The sequence below is a fragment of the Helianthus annuus genome, chromosome 10, assembly GCF_002127325.2.
Source record: "Helianthus annuus cultivar XRQ/B chromosome 10, HanXRQr2.0-SUNRISE, whole genome shotgun sequence".
NCBI lineage: Eukaryota > Viridiplantae > Streptophyta > Magnoliopsida > Asterales > Asteraceae > Helianthus > Helianthus annuus.
In genome coordinates this window covers 163,953,240-163,974,398 of record NC_035442.2, presented here as the reverse complement: position 1 = coordinate 163,974,398, position 21,159 = coordinate 163,953,240, and the positions used below count along the sequence as shown (strand labels likewise).

Sequence of the window (21,159 nt, the reverse complement as noted above, 5' to 3'; positions counted from 1 at the left end):
TTCTATTATCAGCCGAATATGGTGGAATTGGTAGAGTAGATATTCCAAGTTTGACCTTCATAAACCATTCTAACATATCTTCAAATTGATCTCTAATTCACGCTTATACTTAAACACGAATTCCCCATCATCTAACATGTCTAACAGTGATTTGCAGTTAGTGAAATCATGAAATTCCATAGCTTGTATGATCATTACGTTCCAATCCGGTTCTAATGATGATAAGTGTAGGTTTTCGAAATAAGAGTTTAGATAATCTGCCTTGTAATCTTCGTTTATGGAATTATGACTGACCACTTTTTGTTTTTCTTTCATTCCTATTTTTTCTTCTTTTGTTAATTTGGTGACTTCATTCATGGTGTTAGAAACAGGGGCACTAAACATAGGATAGATCTTACACCTTTCTCTGGTTTTCTTAACCGTGTATCCTTGCAACACTAATTGAATCTATACTTAAAATATTAGGATCTAATTCTGGTGTATAAAAAACACTTTGAATACGTAACGATTCATTCCCAGATTTTACTTCTACCGCCCCTACACCCCGGATAAATAGAAAGTTATCTTCCCCGGTTTTTGTTTCTACCCCAACCATGTGTTTACTTCGTTTAAACGCATTCAGATTTCCGGCAAAGTGATGATTACATACTATACTTACAAACCATATATCATGTAGGTCCGTTTTTCGGATTACCGGACAACTACGAGATCTTGTTTCGAATACCGTAACGATTGCGGAATCCACGTTACGATACAAACCGAGCGAGAGATAAACACAACACAAAGATTCATCGTTTAACACTCAAATGCATTAAAACGTACGACGGTTACAAAGCAATGTTTACAAGATCTCCTTATAAACTCTCAGTGTGTGTGTGTGTTTTACACTGTATTCTCTCTCTCACTGTGTTTTCTCTGTGTGCTTATCTTAGTTTGCCTTCTGTCTTCTGTTTATATAGCAACATGGTCGACGAACTATCAGGAAGTCGACGAAGACTCACTTTTCGTTGACATCAAGTGTGTGTGATGAACAGTGGAGGACCCAGGAATTTTTCCATGGGGGTGCGGAACATTTTTAAAAAATTTAGGCTCCTAGGTATATAAGTAAAAAAATCAGTTCGTATCGGGTCGGGCCGGGTCATGTAAAATAAACGAACATCAAACTAAATTTATATAATCATCAAAAACATGTCAAACCTTGTTACAAACATAATTAAAACGTCAACGCCCTACGAGTTTTCATTCTTTGAAATCTATCCAAAACATCATCTAAAACTAATTTCTTAAGCAATTCTTTCTCTATATAACATAAGTTCATCGCTCCATAACATAATGTTTCAATTTTAATTTTAATTTTAATTTTCAACTATTCAAGCCCTAGAAATCATAGCGTAAGTTGTAATCGCCCTAAAAATATATAAACAACATAATCACACCAAAAATCATATAAACAACCATAAGCAACGTCAAAACACACAAAATTTCAAACCTATTTAACAACTTTATTACCCTTTTTTCTCCTATAATATCAACCCAAATCATCAAAATAACAAAGAAACTTACCCGTGTTCGGATTCTGGTTAGATTTGGTGTCAAACGATGGTGGTATGGAGGTTGATTAGGGTGGTCGCCGGCTGCTGGACTGTTGTCGCTGGGTGATGTTGTTCGTTGGTAGTGCAGGGACGCAAGAGAGAGAGAGAGCGGGAGAGAATTTCTAAAGTTTTTGTGCTTTAATTATTTTATTATAGTTTGATATATTGTTGGGTTTGGTTAATGAGCTAAGACTTAGTGGGTTAGCTACTTAGGAATTATAAGTGAGTAAAGATATGGGTATTTGGGTTTAGTTAGTGAGGTATTAAAAGTTATATAATTTAGGTAGTATTATTTTTTAAAAATAAGAGTTTACTAAAAAAATCTAAAATATAAATTGATAACGCTTTTTACCTAAGGGGTGCGGACGAAAAATTTCAAGGGTGCGGTCAAAAAATTTTAAGGGGTGCGGACGAAAAATTCCAAGGGGTGCGGACGGAATTTTCGACGAAACTTTGCACTAATTTTTTTCTTCCCGGGGGGTGCGCCGAACATTGAGCCTTCGTGAGTATACAATCTTCGTCACATGAGACTTCGTCATATAGATAAGGGTTCTTTGTAAAAGTGATGTTTGCATGAGTCTTCGTCGCTTGTACAACATATTCTTCATGAAGTACTAAACAACAAACAATTGATTCATTTATAAACATGAATTCACGTTTCTTCATTTTATGAAGATATAATATGTTATCTCATGACATCATCATCACATCATGGTGATGGTGATGTGGCGACGAATAACGGTTCGCGGCTCTTCGTGTTTCGAGTGTCGATCTCTCTCTCTGGGGCGCACGACGGAGGAATGTCGTAACGTCGGTCTTGAGCCGAACCTAACCGTGCCGAACCTAGCCGAGTCGAACCGAATCGAGTCACGTCCACATAAAGTGTACCAACATATCACCCCATAGTCCGCCTTTGGTACCAGTGACAATTAGTTCCTGTCGGAAATTATCTTCTACATCTTGTCGCTGAATACCGGTGTTTATGGCTTGTCGGATTAATTGAATCGCTTCATCATTTTCCTTCACTTTGCACGAGATGATCCGGTGTCCGGGTTCGTCATAGTAATATCATAGTCTAACGTGTGACACCTTCCTTTGCTTTTCGATCTTTTCATCGGTGCAATGATCACATGGCAGTATCGTTGATGTAGATTGCATGAAACCACATATTGCATTTCAACAGAAGTTGAAATGGCAATTGAGTTGGTTTGCATAGTGTATGAAGACTAAATGCAAAAAACAGAGTATGAAAGGAAAGAACAAGGAGAAACAGTTTGTTGGACAATTTGAATGAATAGTGAAATTGTCTTGGTACCGGAATAAGTTGCCTGTAACAACATATATATACATGTGATATTGCCGGTTGAAAAACGGCAGTTAACCATTGGCGGGAATAACCGTTTCATGAAACGGTGCCAAGGTTTCATCACACCGTTTCAACTATGTTCGTACCTAATCGAAATTATATACATTAATCATAATACATAACGTTAATAAACTACTTAGATAATTAAGTTTAATATCTGATAACCAGAATATTCATGGAAATCATGTATGTTAACCAAAGCAGATGTCTTTAGTTTCAGTGTATTGGTTTTGGAAATTATAAATGGGCAAAGCATACTTGATTTTACACGCCTAGCTAACGAAAAGGACGCCATGCTTAGGCTATAGGGTGTGGTCATGACCCTCGTGACCACCATGACCCTCCATGTTAGTGCCATGTAACTAATCTTTAATCCACCATCTAAAACCACTACCCTAAAGGTATGGTCATGACCCAAACCATTAGCCCCTTATTTATTATCTTTGTCTAAACAAAACGGAAATGATTTGTTGAAAAATGGAAAGGAGGACCATGGTTGCCATGGTTTAATTCATGCAAACCATGGTGGATCAATCAAGGGGATGGTGTAGCCTTCCATTCATGTTCCTAGGTGGCAAATCATGTCCCAACCATGATCCCCACACCCTATAGCCTTATAGATTATGTACGTATCATTATACTTTATGATAGTATACGTGTGTCATTATAATCTATATCTATATTTTAAAATATAGATGCATCCCTACTTCTTTAATCAAACACATCACTTCCTAAGCATATAATTCACATGGATTTTAATATCAACATATAACCGGCTACGTTTCAACTTTCAGCATACTTTTGAATGTGACCTGTTAGCTTATAAAAAATTGCTTAGCTAATGGAAATGCATTTTGTTATTCTATAAGTTTTGTTTCGCAGGTCACAACTAATAGTTATATACATGTTGAGTTGTGACATGTATAATTGTTGTAGGCCAGGAGAAATTGGTGGGAAGGAACATTGTCAAAAATTATTGATCCCAGAATTGACATCGATTCACTCTTGATGACAAAATTCGTCAAGATTGGGTTATTGTGTGTTCAAGAAAATGCAACGTTTAGGCCAACAATGGAGGAGGTTGTTGACATGCTGCTTGGCACCTCGTCACCAGCTCTGTATAAGGGCCAGAGAGCCGCTATATTCGGATCCAGATTTGAATTTGATAAGCATTGATGATGGTTATGTTAGAAATAACCCGTTGATGTGGCCTTTCGGATCATTTGGTAACATTACCAATATGACATAATTAGTCCCCGACAATTACTTGATGGTAGTAATTGTAAATATTTATTAGTTCAAGGGGCAATTATGATTTCCCTTTAGGTACCATTAATAGAGAATACATAGAGTTTTTACAACGGATCACTATTCATGACCATTATTCATTGATCCATTATATATTGATGATAAGTGGTGATCAAAAACTCTGGAAGAACACCAATACTATGAATTCTCTCTAGTGTGATCCATCAACACAAGGTATCATAACGGGAATCATCACTTCATCTTTATCTTCAAAGATAATCATCCCTACAAGTAAGTATCTCTAACTTGGCATCTATATTTATATCATGATTGAATAAACATGATTAGAGTTCTTTATTTTTGACCCATGTTTAAACATATAATCAACATGTGGTATCAGAGCAATGTTGATTATATCAAAATTCAATCATATAACTAGATTTATTCCTTTGAGTTCGATCAATCTGTTTGATGGATATTATATATTAAATTGATTTGTTTCTTTGTTTTAATAATTTATATCAGAATGAGATAAAGCAAATCAATTTTATACAAACTAAATTTTGATGAATTGTTTTAGATTACTTTGGTTATTCATAATTCATAATCAAGATTGTAAAGTTGAACTAACGTTTCATCAGAATCAATATGTCATTTAATATTAGTCAAATATTCAAAAGGCTTTTCATTTTTGAAAATATTAAAATATCATCGAACAGTTTATTGGATTATGGAATTTAATTAATTCCTTTTGACATTAATTTGATATCTATTAAAGAAAGGAATCTGTTTCCTACTGTATTATGTTTGAAGAGGTGGATAATTGATTGCCACATCTTTTGGTATATCCACATTAGACTTTTTATTATAACAATCTAAAGGATACAATTAATGTTTGGATTTGTATTTATGCAAATCTCTATATTTGATTTAAATCTACTGAGATATATTTGATTTAAATCTACTGAGATAAATTATGTCAAAATCCTTACGGTTACTATATTTGACTATATGGGATTCTATTATGTTTTGGGTTCCTCACACTAAGCGGAATTAATCTTTTTACTTATGTCTTGAAACCTATTTGACATACGAATTCGCATGCCTTATGTTAACTTTTGGAAGGCTCATTTTATTTGGTTTCCTATGACCATCACTTGCGAATGACCCAACTTTAATTTATGTCATTTTATGTTATTATGTGTATTGTTGGATAATGAACCCAACAACTAATTGTTTAATGACACACGTAATAAATTATTAGCCTAATTCATATAAATATTTCATCCCTGACCCAAAGGTGTTATGTTATATTTATGCGTTTTACCTTATTGTGTATGTATGTTCATCATGATGCATGAATTTTGGTCAAAGCGAAGCCAGAGTTCATGTAGAATATTGAGACAGTCTATATTTATGTGTGTTCATAATATGTGAATTTTGGTCAAAGCCAAAGCGAAGCCAGAATTCATGTAGAACACTAAAGACGGTATATTATTATATATCATTCATTATGCGTGAATTTTGGTCAAAGCCAAAACGAAGCCAAAATTCAGGCAGAACATTAAGTTGGTTTTATTTATTTATGTTCATAATACATGAAATTTGGTCAAAGTCAAAGTGAAGCCAAAGTTCATGTAGAACAATAAGTCAGTCTATTATGTATGTTCATAATGCATAAATTTTAGTCAAAGCCAAAGCGAAGCCAAATTTATTTAGAATATCAAGACAATCTGTTATTTATATACGTTCATAATGTCTGAATTTTGGTCAAAGCCAAAGCAAAGCCAAAATTCAGGTAGAACCTTATATTAGTCTGTTATTTTGGTGTTATAGTAGACTATATCTTCAATATAATAATTTGTGTCTGCCTTACTTGATTACCCCATAATGTAAATCACTCCAAGTTTCTTCTTAAGTTTGTATCTCATCTATTTTATCCACTCTAATTTCAAAACCTAAAATGCTTTGCTTACTAAAGAGTGTCTATAAAAATTTACTCTTGTTGGATTGTTGATTATTTCTTAAGATATGATAATCTTACTACTCTTTTCTGATAAAAGTATTACAGAAGAAAACTAGAGCATGACTAGTGGGATAAGTCAACCATTATATCTCTTATGATAATCAAGAACTCATTTCATTATTGCTATCATGGGAGCTGTTCTAGATTCTAAATTTCCCAAGACTAGTCTGTTTTCTTTGGAAGAATCAAAATAACTCCTAAAACGCATGCATTACTCTAGTATCTTACTATAAAGTTAGTGGTATATGTGAATACATCATGATGTACAATACCATGACCCATTACTTAAAAGTCTACACATGGAAATCAGTACACTTTTCCGATGCATTACATATAACTTTTCCACCAATACCATAAGTTGCCTTAAGAATCAACTATACCACTCAAGAGTACCAAAGGAAAATGAGTATGTTGATTAGTAACATATGTACAGGAAAATGAATGCATGAAACTGGAAAATTAGATGTTGTTCATCTCACCGCCACTAAACCTAAAAAGGAGGATACTTTCACTACAACAAAAATGGCTTTTTAGGACCTTTTCTGTGTGACGCTTGTTAAAGAGGGTCCTAAAAACTATTTAATAGGACTAATGAACTTTTGGTGTCCTTTTATAATATACTCTACTAAACCGGTGTCCTAAAAAACTATTTAATAGGATGGATGAATTTTTTGGGTCCTATTATCATATAATTTAATAGGACACTTAAAACGTAGATCCTAATAAAGTACTTTATAAGACATTTAATTGTTAGTGTCCCATTATGTGGTATTATATTAGGACACTTGATCATTAGGGGTCCTATTATAAAATAACTTAATAGGACAAGTTGTAGTTAAGTCATAAATGTTCAGTGTTATAGGACCCTTTCTAGTCGAAGTCATATTAGAACTTAACTTAATAAGACACTTGACACTTGGGTCTTATAACTTTAAACTTTATAGGACGCTTAATCATTGTGGTGTTATTATAATACACCATAATAGGACACTTGATATTTGAGTCATAAAACATTAGTTTTATAGGACTCTTAGTCGCTAGAGTTTTATTATAATATAACTTAAAAAGACATTTGACACTTAGGTCTTATAAATTAACATTTATAGGATGCTTAATCATTGTGGTGTTATTAAAATACACTGTAATAGGACACCTGGTATTTGAGTCATAAAACATCAGTTTTATAGGACGTTTATTCGCTAGAGTTCTATTATAACATAACTTAATAGGACACTTAACACTAGGGTCTTATAACTTTAACATTTATAGGACGCTTAATCATTATGGTGTTATTATAATACACCGTATTAGGACACTTGATATTTACTAACGTGGCTAAAATTTAATACATATGGTTATGTATATTATTTTCTTTGACCAAAGGTTATACAATATCTACACTTAAAATTTAAAAGAAAAAAATCATGGGTCTTTACATAACATTCATCACATCATTGTCACTTTGTTTATTTTCGTCTGATGAAATATTATCAATTGTTATGAAAAAATGTGTGATTAAATGTTAAACTTACAACATATTAAAAAATTTCCCAAAATTATTTCATTCTAAAACTTCCCACCAAAATATTTATCCTAGAATTTATATTTTCCCTCAAAATATTTAATCCTAAAACTTCCCACCAAAATATTTATCCTAAAAGTTAAAATTACCCCCAAAATAACTTCTTTCCAAAAATATTCCATTCTAAAACTTCCCACCAAAATATTGCATTCAAAACTCCCCTCTCAATTAATATTCTCAATTGAAAAATTATATTAGTTAATATTATAAAACAAAAAAAAATCTTACTACATTTTTAAAAATTTATCCTATTATTAATGTTATATATTCTAACCATATGTGTTTTCTTCTAAATAATATGTAAGAGTATGCATATTAGTTACGTTTATATACGTTTTTAATGTATGCAAAATTAGTACTAGTGCCAAACTTCTCGTACCGAATTATTTTCGGTACCCACTTTTTGGCGTTTTCGGTACGGTACCAATATTATACCGAGTTTAATTTTCAAATACCGGTAACGTAGATTATCGTACCAAACATTTTCAGTACCGGTACCTGTACCCATAGTTGACGATTTTCGGTAGCGGTATTTTCGTATCGATACTGAGCTCATCCCTAATCATATATGTATTAATAGACCATATTGGGCCTTAATGAATCACAATGGCCAACAGTGGGCATATATGTGTGTTAATGGACCATATTAGGCCTTAATGGATTATAATGGAGAATAGTAGTCAAACATGTCTTAATGGACCATGTTGGGCCTAAATGGATCACAATGGCCAATAGTGGATCATACATGTCTTAATGAACCATATTGGGCCTTAGTGGATCACAAGGACCAATAGTGGATCATACATGTCTTAATGGACCACAATGCACAATAGTAGATCATACAAGTCTTAATGAACAATATTGGGCCTTAATGGATCACGATAAACAGTAGTAGATCATATATGTGTTAATGGACCATATTGGGCCTAAATAATTCACAGCGGCCAAATAGTAGATCGTACAAGTCTTAATGGACAATATTGGGCCTTAATTGATCACGATAAACAGTAGTAGATCATATATGTGTTAATGGACCATATTGGGCCTAAATAATTCACAACGGCCAAATAGTGGATCGTATATGTTTTAATGGACCATATGTCCCTTAATGGATCAAAGTGGACAATAGTTGATCATACATGTTTTAATGGAACATATTAGGCGTTATTGGAGCACGATGGATAATAGTAGATCATATATGTTTTAATGAACTATATTGGGCCTTAATGGATCACAATGGACAATATTAGATCATACATGTCTTAGTAGACAATGTTGGGCCTGAATGGATCATAGTGCACAATAGTAGATCATACTTGTTTTAATGGACCATATTGGCTCTTAATGGGTCACAATGGACAACAGTAGATCACACATGCCTTAATGGACCATGTTGGGCCTTAATGGATAATAAAGGACAATGGTAGATCATAAATGCCTTAATGGACCATATTGGTACTTAATGGATCAAAATGGGTAACAGGAGATCACATGTGATATATAGTAATATATAGTAATGTATATTTGGTGAATATATATGTTATATGACTTACATGTTTATTTTGTGAACTTCCATGAAATTACGTATGTTAACATGTTAGTGATTTTTTTTAGCAAATCAGTTACAAAGCACATCATCACATTTATGTATTTTTTATTCTAAATAATAACGGCCTACGACGGGTAAAACCTATTATTCAACTGGTGATTCTTGCCAAACATATTTGATTTAACAAATATATATGAACCGAATACCCGTCTAGTGAAATTTATATAACCAGTGTATCTGGTTTATTTAGTTATGGTATAGCGAGCAAATTTTAGTAAGTGATCGAGACGCGTGATGATTAAACGGGTTCGTATTCGTGGTATGGACCCATTTAACGAAACATAGCATCTCAAACTCCTTTCTCCTCTATTTTTCTCCATCAAAACCCTAGCCCCCATTCTTATTTCTCTCTCACAACACTAAGATCTACAAGTCTACAGAGAGAGAGAGAGAGAGAGGGAGTGAAAGTCGTGAGAGAGAGGATCGATAATAGAGAGATAGATGTGTGAGAGATGTGGCAGCCGCACGCGACGGTGCAAGACCACAGCAGCGACGGCTGCAGGTTGGGCGACAGGGAGTTGTTTTAGATCTAGTTTGGTGATGGTTCAGGGGTTTGGCGGTGATTGGTGGCGTAAACAATGGTTACAGGGTGGTGGAATGCAGCGGTTAATGATGGCGGAGAAACCACAGACAACAAGGGGCAGAGGTGACACGGTTAGGGTTCCTCCTAATCTTATGGTGGCAGCGATGTGGCGGCTCAGCCATCTCCTAATGGTGGTGACATTCTCAAGCAATGACAATACAGATCTAAAGCTGGCTAGGGCATGAAACGGATTCCGGTGATTCGGGTGTGGTATTCCAGCAACCATGGTGGTTGACGGTGGGTTTTGGTGGTTCTTTCCGGTGGCAGCGGCTTGGGTTTATTGTTTATTCTGACGAAGACAACTCTCATCACAACTTAATGTATTATCATCAACAACGCAATGTTCAGTTCAATTATGGTGAATTAACTGTAAGTTGGTTTAAATCTAGATTAGTTTAGCATCTAAACTCAATTCGAAAAAACAACTTAAAAAATTAATATATAGTAGCACATATGTCTTATTAACGAAATGAGCATTCTGAATATTTGTGAATTTGTTGTTTTGTCAGTCATGCCTGCAATTTCAAGGCAGAACCTGTGCCTACCCTTTAAGTTTTGGTAGCACATATGTGTTATTAATCGGATTCTGATTTCATTTAATTTCCTATTGGGAATTTTCATTGTTTGTACTAAGCATTATTAGGTTATGTATGAATGATAGTTCAGCTTTGACTTCTGTGATGGAATTGAGTCTTATAAGCATCAGGTAATTGTTTCAGTGAGCAGAGGAGGTATAGCTTCCTTATCTTTTATAGTTTTACTGAAATCTTTCCTTTAAGTTGGTTTTATTCAAAGATTCTTGAGGTTCATGTCAATTTCTTTTATTGTGTGGAGTTTTCTGTGTTTTGCTTAGTTAAAGCAAATTAAATGTTTTTATAAAAGATATACTTTGGTAGTTTAGATGGTGTTTCTTAAGACAGGTGGTACGAATGTACGGTAGCTCGTTAAGTTCATATCAGTTGTTTATTTTATGCAAAATATTACGAGTTGATTACTCGCTTACAGAGGTTGACTGTGAATCTTTGTATCATTTAATGTACCTTTAGTGAACCGATGTGTTGATATGGACAAAGAGGTTTCTTGGTACCTGACATGATGCTTTTATATCAATTAGTGTATCCAATTTTGTGTAAAAAAACCCAACCCGACCCGAATCCCGTTCTGACTCGGACCTGTTCCGACACGGACTCGTTCTGACCCGAACCCGTTTCGACCCGAGCCAAAACAACTCTTTTTTATAATTGACCCATTTTGACCCATGACCTGACTCGACCCGTTTGCCAGGTCTAAACGTAGGGGTTCGGCTCATTTAATTAAGAGAACTTAAGCCTTGTGTGTGAGTAATTTTTCAAGCTCGAGGTTGGCTGATTTATTTTTTACTAGTTATTTATTTATATGTGTATATATTCATTTATTTATATATTTATAGTTATAAGTTTATGTATATATATTATTGGTATTTTTCTCATTTTTATATACAATACTATCTATTATGCAATCTCATAGTTACTATAGTAAATAGAAGTTATTATATTTTTATCAATAGTTGGCTTGTTTAGGCTCATAAGCCTAGTCAAGTTTGATATATGAGGCTCAGGCTTGTTTATTAAACGAGCTGCAATCTAGGATCACGCTCATTTTTTAAGCTTGGCTTGGTTCGAGCTTTTAGCAAACTGATCTTGAGTAGCTCACTGGTGTATCGGATTGTTGACACCCCTAGTCAAACAGGTTGAAAGTCATCTAAAGTTTTATTAACGTACAAAACCTCCTAAATGGTTTCAATTAACTATTACCGAAATAATACAATATTATTTTTATAATCATTTTGATTTGTTAAGTTTCAAAGTTAATGGACAAAAAGTGACGGGTCAACTCAACCTCGAGACTTATTTCAACCTGTACAAAAGGATTGGGTTGACCCAAACATGTTACCCGACCCGACCCGGCCACGTTGCCACCTCTACTTTATCTCTTATAGTGTTAAATCTTATCTTATGCAAGTTACATTCTTGTTTCAAATGAAGTTAATCCGGAATGGGATTCATCACAAGCCACAATTGGTCATGTGGATGGAAATAGTGACCTAGCTCACAGTGTGCTTGAGGTATTTTTTTTATTTTATTATTCTCAATCTGCACACATTATTTAACATGATGCTGAGATCAAACAATTAATTTTTTATGTTAGTATTTCATTATACTTAATCAACAATCTGAATTTCTGAATAGAACTGATTAGAATGCATTGGTGCATCCATCGCATGGTCCTATCCATTCATCTCGGTATGTATTTGTTAAACATGTGATACAAACAATTTTAATATCATGGAACTTAGTGCTTATATATGGATGGTTTATTTGTAGGTAGTCCACGAGGATTGAGGACGCATGATGACTCAAGATTTTATGCTTCTTATTTCTTTAATTGCTTTTAATTTCTTTGTTAAATGTTAAAACTTTATGTTAGATAATGTTATAACTTATCTATGGTTAGTGTTTTTGTTATGAACATGCTTATTTGAAATATAGTGAAGTTTTATTTCTTTCATTAGTTGATGTTATACAATAACTATTAGGATGTTATATGTTGATGGTCTGTTTATAAAATTGGTTTATAATCTTATTTGGGATATTAGGACCATTTCTTAATATTAAAGTAGCTCTAACGTTACATCATAAGGGTCCTATAAATTAATTTTTAAGGACGCTTGTATGTGTATCAAAAGATTGAGAGTAGGTAGTCACATATTAGAACATTGTAAAAGTGTCCTAATATGTTCTTTTTAGGACACTATTTAAGTTGTCTATAGACATATTATGCGACCATAAAATTGGTTTCATAATCTTATTTGGTATATTAGGACCCTTTTCTTGGTACTAAATTAGCTATAATGTCACATCATAAGGGTCCTATCAATTAATTACTAAGGACGCTTATAAGTGTATCAAAAGATTAAAAGAATGTAAACATGTTAGAACATTGTAAAAGTGTCCTAATATGTTTTTATTAGGACACTATTTTGGTTGTTCAAAGACATATTACGCGACCATAAAATTGGTTTCATAATCTTATTTGTGATGTTAGGACGCTTTTTTAGTTCCGAGACTTATTACGACCCCTTTACATGAAACGCTTTTACCATTGGTCCTATTAAATGAAAGGTCCTATATAATAGCATTTTAGGACGCTTTTGCGCGTACTAAAAACCCAGTTTTCTTGTAGTGTTTTAAGATTCAAAGATAGTGTACAAGTACTACTTCTAGCTATAAGTTTCTTCAAAGGAAGTCTCACTGCAAATTTTTGCCTTTAACTAGGCATGAGCATGGACTATCTATAAATCACCAAGACATCAGGCTAAGATAAGTAGTAAGATATTTATGATATTTAAGTCTGCTAATAGTAATATTCTAACCAACACATGACCGGTTTACTCTAGTTCTATGTGTTTCCTTACCAGAAATCAACAAATAATTAATATGAGAGTTAGTGGCAAAAATTTATGTTAAGACTATAAGAACCATAATAAACTGTTTTATAATTGGGCTTTATGATCCCTTATATATGATCTGTAGATTATTCAGAATTTAGTATCAATATAAAAGCTACAATATGACAGTTGTGAGGTTTCCATGGTTAAAACAAAGTCACTCTTACCTTAAACTCTCATATTATTTGTCATCTCAATCTGGATATAAACCTTATAAGATAGAACTAGATGATGCTACACTTTTTCACAACCTTTTGTTATCATGAAAATGAAAATTTAACAAAAGAAAAATGAGACTTACAAATTCCATCCATTAAGACCAAATTTCATGAGAAATCATGACTAAATTAATAAAGGATGAAATATTATCAAATCTCATTCTTAGGGAATAAATTAAGTTCCACTAGAAGTTATATTTCATTGGAACTTATCCCAAAATGGAATATTCAGACATAATTCATTTATCATAATATTTACTTGTATTTAACATGTCTTATATGAATAAAGGCATTAAAGAAATTAATTCATGTATACTATGATTCCTTGTAAATATGTCCCTTAAAATTTTATAACATCTGGACATTAAGGAAATCAAGTCTGACATATATGACAGGTTCCCACAACACGTACATCATTGAAACTTGTCTTGTAGCATTCCTAGAGATCTAAAAGGTTAGTGGGAGCATTAAGTGTCTTAATCTTAACTTGCGAGAGTTGCAAGAGGTAGGGGAGTGAAAACTTGTTGTTACCTCAATTTTTACCTCTTGTACAAGACATTGCTTCTTCACAACTTTTCTCTTTAATAATCTACTGCTACTCTAACAAAAGTTTCATTGTTGCTTAAACGTGGGCACATTTAGATTTCTTACCAAAATTATAATCCTCAAACAGAGAAACTACAATGAGTTAGATCATTAACTTGTTCCTCTATTAGAATCTATTGGCCTTCTAATGTTGACCATAAGCATGCTAAATTTTTTAATGATTTCTAAAATTAGTGAGAGTAATAAAAGTCCTTATCATGACTTGCAAGAAGTACAAGAGGCGGGGCGAAGAGAATTATTAAATTTTACTCCGATTACACCTCTTGTACACCAACTACACCAACTCTTACACACTTAGAATCTTGAAAATGATAGCAACTTAATCAAGAGTTAATCCATAAAACTGAAACTCATAATACAACCCAATAATCAACTACGGAGGTCATCTAGGTTTAACTTTGATGATTATGTATCCTCCTTTACTGAAGTTGAAATGGATATTAGTAAGTTTACTGATCCTACCTATTCTAATTAAGCCATTAGCATCAATCAATTTTCTAAATGGAATAAAAATTGTTATTAGCAAATTTGATTTTATGTGTCAAAATAACGTTTGGGATTTGGTTGAATTACCTAAATCCAAATGCAAACGTTAAGACACTAAAAGCAAGATTGATTGTTAATGGTTATGCTTAGAAGAGAATTATTTATCAAAGAATCATCTTACCTTTCTTACAAAAGGTTTCTTTGAGGATCATTGTTGTTCTAGTAGCTTATAATCTTTTGTAGCTATATTGAATGGATATTAAAACAACTTTCTCTAAACAAAGACTTGCATGTTCAAAACAACCTGAAAGTTCTAAACTGAAAGGTCAAGAACACTTAGTTTCTAAGTCGATTAAATCCATATATGGGTTGAAGCAAACATCAAAACGTGACGAAATCTCAATGCAATTCTTTTCATCACGAATTAAATGGATTTATGTGTGCCAACCTCAGGATGAGTGGGAGCAACTAATATAAACTTGTCTTTATATAGATGACACTCTTTTGATAAGTTTATGTTACATAAGTCAAATAATTTCTCACACATATTTTGATATAATGAATCTCGGAAATACCACTTACGTGAGAGATATCAAAATATACCAAGATAGACCCATTGGGGCATTAGTTTCGTGCCATAAGCTTTACTCTAAAGTGGGTCTTTACATATGTAACAAACAATATTGCTCTCATTAAGAGGATAAAATGATAAATGAGATTACTTCTTTATGCTTCATTAATTAGAAGCCTTATGAAGGTTCAAGTCTATACTCGTTTAGATATTGCTCACATTGATGAACATTAGATCACTCTAGATTATTGTGAAGCATCTTACAATATCTTTAAGAAACGAGAAAGACTATAAGCAGAGGTTGATTATTCTTACCTTGATTTTATGATGTTCAAAAGAAACTAAAAGTCAATTTGGGGTAATCCTTATGTCTACGGACAAATCTATGTCATGGAGGAGTCATGAGAAACTGTTAACAACAACCTAAATTACAATGACATAATATGTTGTTAATTAACAACGCAATTGTCACTAAATGTTGTTGAAATTTTATCAGTAGACTCATAAACTTATTAACTCCATATAAATACTATATTGAAGACTTATTGTGAAAAGTCAGCTACCTTATTTCCTTGAACAGTAACAGTTCGAGAGGTGCTGCATTACACTTCGATACAAAATTATTGTTCGTTTATGACCAAGAAGAGGAACCTAAATACTTGTATCGAATACATTTACATTCATGATATGCTTGCGGATCCGATAACTAAGGTCTACACCCAAAGTCTTTTTTAAGAGCTCATAATAAAGACGGGTTTTACTAAAGGCCTTACATAATAGCATATCGTACATATGAATGATTAGTTATTATTTTTCCTCAATTACACAATTTGTTTGTCTATAAATATGTATGTGCACCTGATGACGTATAGACAAGAATTATACAAATTAATTTCAAAGGGCTTACCTCAGTCATTTTGGTCTTAAATTTACGTATGTTTTGATTTGGGGTTGTAACATGATTAATGGGGGTCTTGAGTTGACAATAACTCAATGACTGTATTTTTCTGTTGCAATTTCAATTTGAAACATTGATTAATGTTTTAACTTGGCCAAACTTACTTATACTTATCACAAATGATCATTCGGCCAAGTGGGAGAATGTTAGAAATAACCCGTTGATGTGGCCTTTCGGATCATTTGGTAACATTACCAATATGACATAATTAGTCCCCGACAATTACTTGATGGTAGTAATTGTAAATATTTATTAGTTCAAGGGGCAATTATGATTTCCCTTTAGGTACCATTAATAGAGAATATATAGAGTTTTTATAACGGATCACTATTCATGACCATTATTCATTGATCCATTATATATTGATGATAAGTGGTGATCAAAAACTCTGGAAGAACACCAATACTAAGAATTCTCTCTAGTGTGATCCATCAACACAAGGTATCATAACGGGAATCATGACTTCATCTTTATCCTCAAAGATAATCATCCCTACAAGTAAGTATCTCTAACTTGGCATCTATATTTACATCATGATTGAATAAACATGATTAGAGTTCTTTATTTTTGACCCATGTTTAAACATATAATCAACATGTGGTATCAGAGCAATGTTGATTATATCAAAATTCAATCATATAACTCGATTTATTCCTTTGAGTTCGATCAATCTGTTTGATGGATATTATATATTAAATTGATTTGTTTCTTTGTTTTAATAATTTATATCAGAATGAGATAAAGCAAATCAATTTTATACAAACTAAATTTTGATGAATTATTTTAGATTACTTTGGTTATTCATAATTCATAATCAAGATTGTAAAGTTGAACTAATGTTTCATCAGAATCAGTATGTCATTTAATATTAGTCAAATATGCAAAAGGCTTTTCATTTTTTGAAAATATTAAAATATCATCGAACAGTTTATTGGATTATGAAATTTAATTAATTCCTTTTGACATTAATTTGATATCTATTAAAGAAAGGAATCCATTTCCTACTGTATTATGTTTGAAGAGGTGGATAATTGATTGCCACATCTTTTGGTATATCCACATTAGACTTTTTATTATAACAATCTAAAGGATACAATTAATGTTTGGATTTGTATTTATGAAAATCTCTATATTTGATTTAAATCTACTGAGATATATTTGATTTAAATCTACTGAGATAAATTATGTCAAAATCCTTACGATTACTATATTTGACTATATGGGATTCTATTATGTTTTGGGTTCCTCACACTAAGCGAAATTAATCTTTTTACTTATGTCTTGAAACCTATTTGACATACGAATTCGCATGCCTTATGTTAACTTTTGGAAGGCTCATTTTATTTGGTGATGAAATCCATTGTCACCATTTCCCATTTCCAAGTGGGAATTTCAGGCTGTTGTAGCAAACCTGACGGCTTCTGATGTTCAGCTTTGACTTGTGCGCACGTCAAACATTTAGCTACATAGGCAGCTATAGACTTCTTCAAGCCTATCCACCAATAGTTTGCCTTCAAATCCTGGTACATCTTATCAGCTCCAGGATGAATGGAATATTTGGAACTATGGGCTTCCTGGAGGATAACTTCCCGAAGCCCTCCATAAACTGGAACCCATATTCGTCCATTTAACCTCAGAATTCCGTCCGTGCTGTAGGATAATTGTTCTTTAGTTACTCCTAGCTTTTCATCAGAATAGTTAGCTTCCAAAACAGCTTCCTTCTGTGCAGCTAACAACCTTTCATTCAAACTATTCTTGATCTCAATGCTCTTGGCATTGATTCTTATAGGCTTTACTCTCTCTTTTCTACTTAAGGCATCAGCGACTACATTCGCCTTGCCAGGATGGTATCTTATCTCACAATCATAATCATTTAAGGTTTCCATCCAGCGTTGCTGCCTCATGTTCAAATCCTTCTGATTGAACAAGTGTTAAAGGCTTTTGTGATCAGAGTAGATCACACACTTAGTTCCATACAAGTGGTGCCTCCACAGTTTTAATGCAAATACAACGGCACCCAACTCCAAATCATAGGTGGTGTAATTCTTCTCATGCACCTTTAACTGGCGCGAAGCATAGGCAATGACATTGCCTTTTTGCATAAGCACACATCCCATCCCGGTGTGTGATGCATCACTATACACAACAAACTCGTCGATTCCTTCAGATAACGTCAGCACAGGAGCGTTGCTCAACTTCTGCTTCAAAATATCAAAGGATTCTTGCTGCTTAGGCCCCTGTAACACCTCGAAAATTTGTGTTCAATAAATAAACGACACGTGTCACATACGAAAAAAGCATTATAAACCCGGATTTAGTTAAAGATGTATGGCAGGATTTTTAAACACGTCGACATGTTAATTTATACCTCTGAACGACTTCATTATAAATCCCAAGACCCTAACATGATTAATAAACATCTAGTATACCTTTAATCCGGTGATTACTAATAATAATGGATATCCAAATTTGCAAGAATGGATCCTATGAAAATAATGCTCAATAAAACATTCGTTTGTGAATACTATCATTGTTCAACCCAATAATATTGCAAGATAGGTAGACACAACTGATCAAGCATGGGTAAAAAGGCCTCATACTGACATTTTCCTGGCTCAAAATAATGCTATGCAAGTTGCCTATTCAATGCATGAAAGGTTAATTTTTTTTGCTTCTGGCAAAGGCTTACGGACCGTAAAGGACCTGCCTTACGGTCCGTAAGGGGTGCCCAGCGACAGCAGCTTGGCTGTTGGCTGTTATAAACGTTTAACCGACTTAGTAAGATATTTTCAGCAGCATGGGCGACCCCTAACAGTTCCTAGGCACTAGGAAACACTTGTAAATGATCTGGGATCAATGATAGACCTAGTTGTCATGATCTCAATGGATTAAGAACACTATAAAAGGCCAATGAGTTGCACCATTGTGTTCACTCATCACTTCTGCATTTCTGGAGCTTCCTGGAGCTTAAGAGCAGACCCTAAGCCTTTCGTGCATAGGACTTCAGTAAGTATGCTTGACCTTTCTTAGTTGAGTTTTTACTTAGTTTTAGCTTAAAAGTCAAACTGTCGTAATTAACGGTTGACTTAACGATTAATCATTAACGGTCCAGTGATTAGTCGAATCAAAGGTAGTTATAAGTTGGTAATCATGTGGGCTTTAAACCCTTGAAAGGGCACCCTCTGATTCCCACTCTAACTAGATTAAATGTCGGGTCAAAGTTGCTTAGAAAAAGTCAACAGAATGCTAATTTTTGAATGAGTAAATTACAAGTTTTGTCCTTTGTGTTTGCATCAAATTTCAGGCGTTGTCCTTTAGCGCAAAAGTTGACAGGCGGTATCCTTTACCTTTCAAAATCTTGCACGTTTTGTCCTTTAGACCAAACCCAGTTAGATTTCTTGGTTATATCTAGTCATGTGCAAGGCACATGAGGGTACTATTGTAATTTCAACATTCAAGGGGTTATTGTGTAAGATAAATTATATCAAAGGGCTATTCTGTATTAAAGTTAAAAATAAAAAAATTATATCTTCAAACACAGTCAACCATTCTCATTCTTTCTGAAACAAAATTTGTGACACCCCGCGAAAACGTTCAACACAACTAGCTTCCTCAGTGACTGTTTGCCAAATTTCGGGACGAAATTTCTTTTAAGTTGGGGATGATGTGACAACCCGAATTTTAGGACCTTCAGTTGTACTATGATATAACCAGTATGAATATTATGTGTTTAGGTGACATGCTAACGAAATATTACGTTATATCATGTTATGTGTTATTTGTGTGTAATAAGTGTATGTATGCTTGGTCGCACGATAGGAACCCGATCGTATGAACCCTTTGGGTCGCACCACTCTCGATGGCACATCTTCACCCTGTGCACAATTGTTCTCAGCCCAAATAGAACTCAAGGATGGGTTTGGCCCATTCCCTATTATACGTACATATATCCCATTTGGGGGATTAGTTTCCCATAACTATTAAAACACACAAAGATAACCAAACCCTAACCTCTCTCACCCTCCTTTGAAGTCGACAGCAATTAATCTGGGACGAGACCCTCTCTTTGTTCGCCATCTCTCTCTCGAATCTGGTCAGTATATCACATCCATCACTAGGATGATTTACGTGTTGTTGTTAAGATAGACTATATGATCATGTGTGTAGCGATAGGTAGTGTTATATGATCATATGCATGCTCGTTGATTTAGAAATCGGTGTTGTGAATTATGTTTATAATGATTATCATGTTAATTATCGATGATAAATAGGACGATGTGGGAGGGTTATGAATCTGATTTAAATGTTTAGGTGGGAATTGAATAATGATCTAGGGTTGCATGATAGTATGGGGGCACGATGGGTTATTTATGATGATTAGATGGATTGCATGAGTCTGAAACTATCCATGTGCATGTGTTGATTGTGACAAGTATTTCATGAATTGCTGACTAGACAATTAATGGACATGATGTGTGTATAATTGGGTTATGTGAACCAATGATATTGTCATTGTGTTATTAGTATTGGAAAGTGGTAGTGATTAAGGCTGCATGACTAGACTGTTTGATCTAATTGTGCCACAACTTTTAAATTTACTTTGTATAGCTGACATCTTGTAATCTCTATTGGACCAAAGTTATAAAAAGGGCCTGACAGAAATCAATTAAATCTTGATTCATTGGGTCGATTAAATGTAGGAGTTATGTGAGTGTTTATGACTATGGTTGCCTAGTAGTGCATGAGAACTAGGTCCATCTGATAGTGGGTACAAGTTTGATAAGTAATTTAAATGGTAAAATGGTTATGGTGAGCAAACTGATAACA

General features: G+C 33.7%; 1 long non-coding RNA gene across 1 annotated transcript; it reads left to right on the top strand.

Annotated features, from left to right (window-relative positions):
* Positions 1-9,751: 9,751 nt before the first annotated feature.
* Positions 9,752-12,512, top strand: LOC110886351. Its single transcript, XR_004869882.1, has 3 exons — positions 9,752-12,110; positions 12,235-12,288; positions 12,370-12,512. It is a non-coding gene; the product is annotated as an uncharacterized LOC110886351 (long non-coding RNA).
* Positions 12,513-21,159: the final 8,647 nt, after the last annotated feature.